The sequence below is a fragment of the Bombina bombina genome, chromosome 9 (assembly GCF_027579735.1).
Source record: "Bombina bombina isolate aBomBom1 chromosome 9, aBomBom1.pri, whole genome shotgun sequence".
NCBI classification, from domain to species: domain Eukaryota; kingdom Metazoa; phylum Chordata; class Amphibia; order Anura; family Bombinatoridae; genus Bombina; species Bombina bombina.
The window spans coordinates 171,180,740-171,187,935 of NC_069507.1; positions in this window are offsets into that span (position 1 = coordinate 171,180,740).

The window sequence follows — 7,196 nt, forward strand, 5'->3', positions numbered from 1 at the left end:
GAAATAAATAAATTTATCAGGTAAGCATAAATTTTGTTTTTCTTTCCTAAGATATGGTGAGTCCACGGCTTGAGTAATTACTGTTGGGAACCAATACCCAAGCTAGTGGATGCGGATAAATAGGGAGGGACAAGACAGGCAGTCCTAAACAGAAGGCACCACCACTTGAAGAACCTTTCTCCCAAAAGAAGGCTCAGCCAAGGCAAAATATCAAATTTGGAAAAAGTATGTAGAGAAGACCAAATTGCAGCCTTGCAAATTTGTTCAACAGAAGCTTAATTTTTGAAAGCCCAAGAAGCGGGAACAGCTCTTGTGGAATGAGCCGTAATTCTCTCAGGAGGCTGCTGTTCAGCCAAACAAATTATACTTTATAACCAAAAAGAAAGAGTAGTAGCAGTAGCTTAAGCTGAGAGTCTGGAACGGGGAACAGTTTCTTAAAGGAAGAAGGGGAAAATGAAGAACCGAATCGCTCCCATTCATTCTTAATAATATTCACCATCTTAACAGGAATCGGGAAGGCCTGAGGCACAACCCTGTCCTCATATACCTTATCAAGCTTAGGAAACACAGGTTCTTCCGGAAGTTTTGGTTCCGGAACTTCCAGAGTAGCAAGCACTTGCCTCAGCAAAAAGCACAAATTTTCCATCCTTAACCTAAAGTCAGGCTCCTCCGCTGTCGGAGGTTTAGATGACACGGACTCCGACCCAGAAGGAGCCTCCTCCGAAGAGTCGGAGTGGGCCTTGTTATCGTATAATGCCTCTGATATTTCCACAGGAGTAGACAACCCCTGGGCCGGGCCGCCATGATACGCCCTACTCTTGCGCTTAGCAGAACGTGGTAAGGCATGGATCACTTTCGATATCGCCGTTTGCAGTTGATCCGTAAAATCTGACGGCCAACAAATCTCTCCCACAGGAGTAATGGTTGGACCCTGGGGCGCCGCATGTGCAATTGGAGATGGATGCAGGAAACGCACCATACGGGACGGGGAACACTCAGAGGTGGACGGCTCAGTAGTACTAGACATCAGTTTGCTTTTAGATGTCGTAAATTTATTAAGGCATGTGGAACATAGTTGAGCAGGCTGATCTACCAGAACCTCCTCACAATAAACACAGGAATTAGACCTTGTTAGAGAGGGAGAACCCTCCAACGCGTCAGAGTCCTCCATAGCTTGCGCTGTTATTACGGACTAGATTAACTTAATAAATAGGCACCTTTATACCTCCAATGGCCGGGGCACTCACCACCTCCTATGACCCGGACTACAGAAACCTTTCCGTCTCCTGTGCCGCTGATCAACAGAGAGAGACAGCCACACCCGGTCACATAGAATGCCTGGCAGGACCGCCCCTGCCTAAGGAGAAAAATGCGGCAAAAATTGGCAGCGCAATACTCCCATAAGTAACCTGAAAGTTCCACACATTGCCAGAGCCTCATCTTGCACATAACGCAGCAATTACACAATAAACAATATCATGTATAACCCCCCCCCCCCTGTTCAATAATCCCCTTTCCAGGAATATTAACCCTTGATTCTTTAAGATAAAAGGCATCACACTGTGACCCTGTCTTCCGTGTTATCATTTATGTAATAAAAAAATGAAATGATCTTACCAGAATCTACGCCGTGGAACAGGAACATGACTCTTCAAGTGTGACAGGTTAGTAGCCTCGCTCCTAACATGGACTTGAAAGAAAAAACAAAATTTATGCTTACCTGATAAATTTCTTTCTCTTGTGGTGTATCCAGTCCACGGGTTCATCCATTACTTGTGGGATATTCTCCTTCCCAACAGGAAGTTGCAAAGAGGACACCCACAGCAGAGCTGTCTATATAGCTCCTCCCCTAACCCCCACCTCCAGTCATTCGACCGAAGGCAAGTAAGAAAAAGGAGAAACTATAGGGTGCAGTGGTGACTGTAGTTTTAAAAAAATAAAAACACCTGACTTAAAGTGACAGGGCGGGCCGTGGACTGGATACACCACCACAAGAGAAAGAAATTTATCAGGTAAGCATAAATTTTGTTTTCTCTTGTAAGGTGTATCCAGTCCACGGGTTCATCCATTACTTGTGGGATACCAATACCAAAGCTTTAGGACACGGATGAAGGGAGGGACAAGGCAGGAACTTAAACAGAAGGCATCACTGCCTGTAAGACCTTTCTCCCAAAAACAGCCTCCGAGGAAGCAAAAGTATCAAATTTGTAGAATTTAGAAAAAGTATGAAGCGAAGACAAAGTTGCCGCCTTGCAAATCTGTTCAACAGAAGCCTCATTTTTAAATGCCCATGTGGAAGCTACCGCTCTAGTAGAGTGAGCTGTAATCCTTTCAGGAGGCTGCTGGCCAGCAGTCTCATAAGTTAAACGGATTATGCTTCTCAGCCAAAAAGAAAGAGAAGTTGCTGAAGCCTTGTGGCCTCTCCTCTTTCCAGAGTAGACAACAAACAAGGCAGATGTTTGACGAAAATTCTTAGTTGCTTGTAAGTAGAACTTTAAAGTACGAACCACATCCAGATTGTGCAACAACCGTTCCTTCTTGGAAGAATTCGGACACAGAGAAGGAACAACAATTTCCTGATTGATATTTCTATTGGAAACAACCTTAGGAAGAAAACCTGGCTTGGTACGTAACACCACCTTATCCGCATGGAAAATCAGATAGGGTGAATCACACTGCAGAGCAGATAACTCTGAAACTCTTCAGGCTGAAGAGATAGCAACTAGAAACAAAACTTTCCAAGATAAAAGTTTAATATCTAATGAATGCATAGGTTCAAACGGAACCCCTTGAAGAACTTTAAGAACTAAATTTAAACTCCATGGAGGAGCAACTGGTTTAAATACCGGCTTGATACTGACTAAAGCCTGACAAAACGCCCGAACGTCTGGAACATCTGCCAGACGCTTGTGAAAGAGAATAGACAGAGCAGATATCTGTCCTTTTAAAGAACTAGCTGATATCCCTTTTCCAATCCTTCTTGGAGAAAAGATAGAATCCTAAGAATCTTGACCCTACTCCATGAGAAAACCTTGGAATTACACCAATGAAGATATTTACACCATATCTTGTGATAGATCTTCCTGGTGACAGGCTTCCTAGCCTGGATCAAGGTATCAATAACAGACTCAGAAAAACCACGCTTTGATAAGATCAAGCGTCCAATCTCCATGCAGTCAGGCGTAGAGAAGTTAGATTTGAGTGTTTGAATGGACCCTGGATTAGAAGGTCCTGCCTCAATGGCAGAGGCCATGGTGGGCAGGATGACATGTCCACCAGATCTGCTTTCCAAGTCCTGCGAGGCCACGCAGGAGCAATTAAAATCACTGAAGCTTTCTCCTGCTTGATTCTGGCAATCAGACGCGGGAGAAGAGGAAACGGTTGAAACACATAAGCCAGGCTGAAGGACCAGGGCGCTGCTAGGGCATCTACTAGTGCTGCCCGAGGATCCCTTGACCTGGACCCGTAACAAGGAAGCTTGGCATTCTGACGGGACGCCATCAGATCCAACTCCGGTCTGCCCCATAGAGGCATCAGTTGGGCAAATATCTCCGAGTGAAGCTCCCATTCCCCTGGGTGAAAAGTGTGCCGACTTAGAAAATCCGCCTCCCAGTTCTCTACTCCTGGGATATGGATAGCTGAGAGATGGCAAGAGTGAGCCTCTGCCCATAGAATTATCTTGGAAACCTCCATCATTGCCAGGGGACTCCTTGTTCCCCCCTGATGGTTGATATAGGCTACATTCGTGATGTTGTCCGACTGAAATCTGATGAACCTGCCAGTTGAGGCCATGCCTGAAGAGCATTGAATATCGCTCTTAGTTCCAGAATGTTTATCAGGAGGAGGGCCTCCTCCTGAGTCCACGAACCCTGAGCTTTCAGGGAGTTCCAGACTGCGCCCCAGCCCAGAAGGCTGGCATCTGTTGTCACTATAGTCCACTCTGGCCTGCGGAAGCTCATTCCCCTGATTTTGCTTGTTGAGCTGTTAATATGAGTCGGGATGGTTTCACAGAAAGACTCTCCCTGCATCTCCGGACTCTAACTTTCGCCCAGGCTCTCACTGAGAGGCTGACAGGACTACTTAAAACTCCAGTCCCAATGCGAAGAGTACAACCCTCCATAAGAGACTACTCCGATCTTCGGCACTTCTGTGCCGTCCTCCTGTGACGAAAGGCAAAGAATGACTGAGGGAAGTGGGGGAGGTAATTAAGCCTTTGGCTGGGGTGTCTTTGCCTCCTCCTGGTGACCAGGTTCATAATTCCCAACTGTAATGAATGAAGTCGTGGACTCTCCTCCCCTTTGGATGGAAAATGCAGTAAGTACCTCTTTACAAGTTCCTAACTGCTTTAAAGCCACCACTACCCGACTGCAAGGAATGACGTGGAATATGGCTATACCCCAAAACTTGCTTGTAGATGCAATCAAAATTTTTCCTCAGACACCTAAACTTCACCTACTCCATGCAACGAAGGCAAAGAGAATGACTGGGGGTTGTGGGTAAGGGAGTGATACTTAGCAGTTTAACTGTGGTGCTCTTTGCCTCCTCCTGCTGGCCAGAAGTGATATTCCCGACAGAAATTACTCAAGCAGTGGACTCACCATATCTTAGGAAAGAAATTATCTTATTTAACAGAAAGAATACAATTGGTTAAGATGATAATCTTACCTAGATTGTTATATCCTATACAAATGTTGCCCCTCTTGTTGAATAAAAGAGACATTCACAATAGTTAGGAATTTTATTTGGTAAGATAAAAATAAATCTGAACAACTTGCAATCACCTCCAGCACAAGGAGGATTAGACTTGCCAAATATAAAAATATATAATTGGGCAGCATTAATGAGGTACAGTATAGAATAGGTAGCGAAAATGTTATATGGCAAGATTTTGAACGAAAAGCTCCCCTAGCATTGGCATATTTATCATTTGCAAAGAAAAAGGAAATTCCAATTTTACAAAAGAATACATTGTGGCTATGGAGACAAGTAAATAAATATATTAAAACTGGTTTAGAACTTTCCCAATATATGTCCATACAGGGCAATCCTAATTTTGTACCAGGAATTTAATATCCATTTGTTTTACATTCAGGCTGTTATACAATCAAACAAATCAAAGACATTGTACAAATAAGAAATGGAAGGGTCTTACCACTTACAGAATTTCAAAGAAAATATAAATTGCCTCCAGATCAGATTTCTTATATACAGATTAGACACTATGCACTATCATTGATTAACTCTTCTTCACAATTTAGGATGAGCAAGTATATATAAACAGTTAATAAATAAGGATATAAGCAATAATCTTAAAAAAGATAAAGGTGGAGACATTTAAAAAACTAGCAAGTTAATGAGAAACATATATTATCAACTATCAAAAATATGAAAAGAACAACATCAGCGATGGGCATAAGGGAATCACATATTAGAATTATACATATGGATTACATCACTTCCAAAGATGAATGAATTCTGGTGCCAGGTATCATATTTACTTTCAAAAATAACAAACGGCTAGATTACAAGTTTTGCGGTAGGAGCTGCTCGGTGCTAACTTGCAAGTTATTGTCAACGCTTACCTCCCTACAGCGCTGGTATTACAGGTTTGCAAAAACCCGGCGTTAGCAGGCAATATTGCAGCGTAAAGCACCGCACACTACAATACCAGCGCTGCGGTGAGCTGGTTTACGTGCTCATGCACAATTTCCCCATAGACATCAATGGGAGGACCCGGCTGAAAAAAAAGCCTAACACCTGCAATAAAGGAGTGTAAAGTTCCGTAACGCAGCCCCATTGATTCCTATGGGGAAACTAAATTTATGTTTAAACCTAACATGAACCAGAGTCTAAACACCCCTAATCTGCTGCCCCCGACATTGCCGACACCTACATTACACTTATTAACCCCTAATCTGCCACTCCCGACACCTACATTACACTTATAAACCCCTAATCTGCCGCCACCTACATTACACTTATTAACCCCTAATCTGCCGCCCCCGACACCGCCGATACCTACATTACACTTATTAACCCTTAATCTGCCGCCCCTAACATCGCTGCCACCTACCTACATTTATTAACCCCTAATCTTCCGTCCCCAACGTTGCCGCCACTATACTAAAGTTATTAACACTTAACCCTAAGTCTAACCCTAACACCCACTAACTTTAATGTTCCAATCAGCCAATAGAATGCGAGCTCAATCCTATTGGCTGATTGGATCAGGTGTAATTAGTTAAAATATTTGATCATTTCTTTTTTAATTTTGCGTAATTTTGTGTGTTTGTAATTTAGTTAATTGTATTTAATAAATGTAATTTATTTAATTGTAGTGTAAGATTAGGTTTTAGTGTAACTCAGGTTAGGTTTTATTTTACAGGTAAATTTGTATTTATTTTGACTAGGTAGCTAGTAAATAGTTAATAACTATTTACTAACTATTCTACCTAGTTAAAATAAATACAAACTTACCTGTGAAATAAAAATAAAACCTAAGATAGATACAATGTAACTATTAATTATATTGTAGCTATCTTAGGGTTTATTTTACAGGCAAGTATTTAGTTTTAAATAGGAATTATTTAGTTATTAATAGTAGGTTTTATTTAGATTTATTTTAATTACATTAAAGTTAGTGGGTGTTAGGGGTTAATAACTTTAGTATAGTGGCGGCGACGTTGGGGACGGAAGATTAGAGGTTAATAAATGTAGGTAGGTGGTGGCGACATTGGGGGCAGCAGATCAGCCAATCGGAATTCGAGGGACGCCATCTTGGATGACGTCCCTTAAAGGAACCTTCATTCGTCGTTCAGTCGTCGGTTGAAGAGGATGGCTCCGCGTCGGCTCCTTGGAAGATGGCTCTGCTCCAGATGGATGAAGATTGAAGACGCCGCCTGGATGAAGACTTCTTATGGATGGAGGACCTCTTCTGCGCCACTTGGATGAAGAATTCGGCCCGGCTGGGTGAAGACGGCTCAAGGTAGGGTGATCTTCAGGGGGTTAGTGTTAGGTTTTTTTAAGGGGGGTTTGGGTGGGTTAGAGTAGGGGTATGTGGGTGGTGGGTTTTAATGTTGGGGGGGTATTTTTTTTTTTACAGGTAAAAGAGCTGATTACTTTGGGGCAATGCCCCGCAAAAAGCCCTTTTAAGGGCTGGTAAAAGAGCTGGTTACTTTGTAATTTAGAATAGGGTA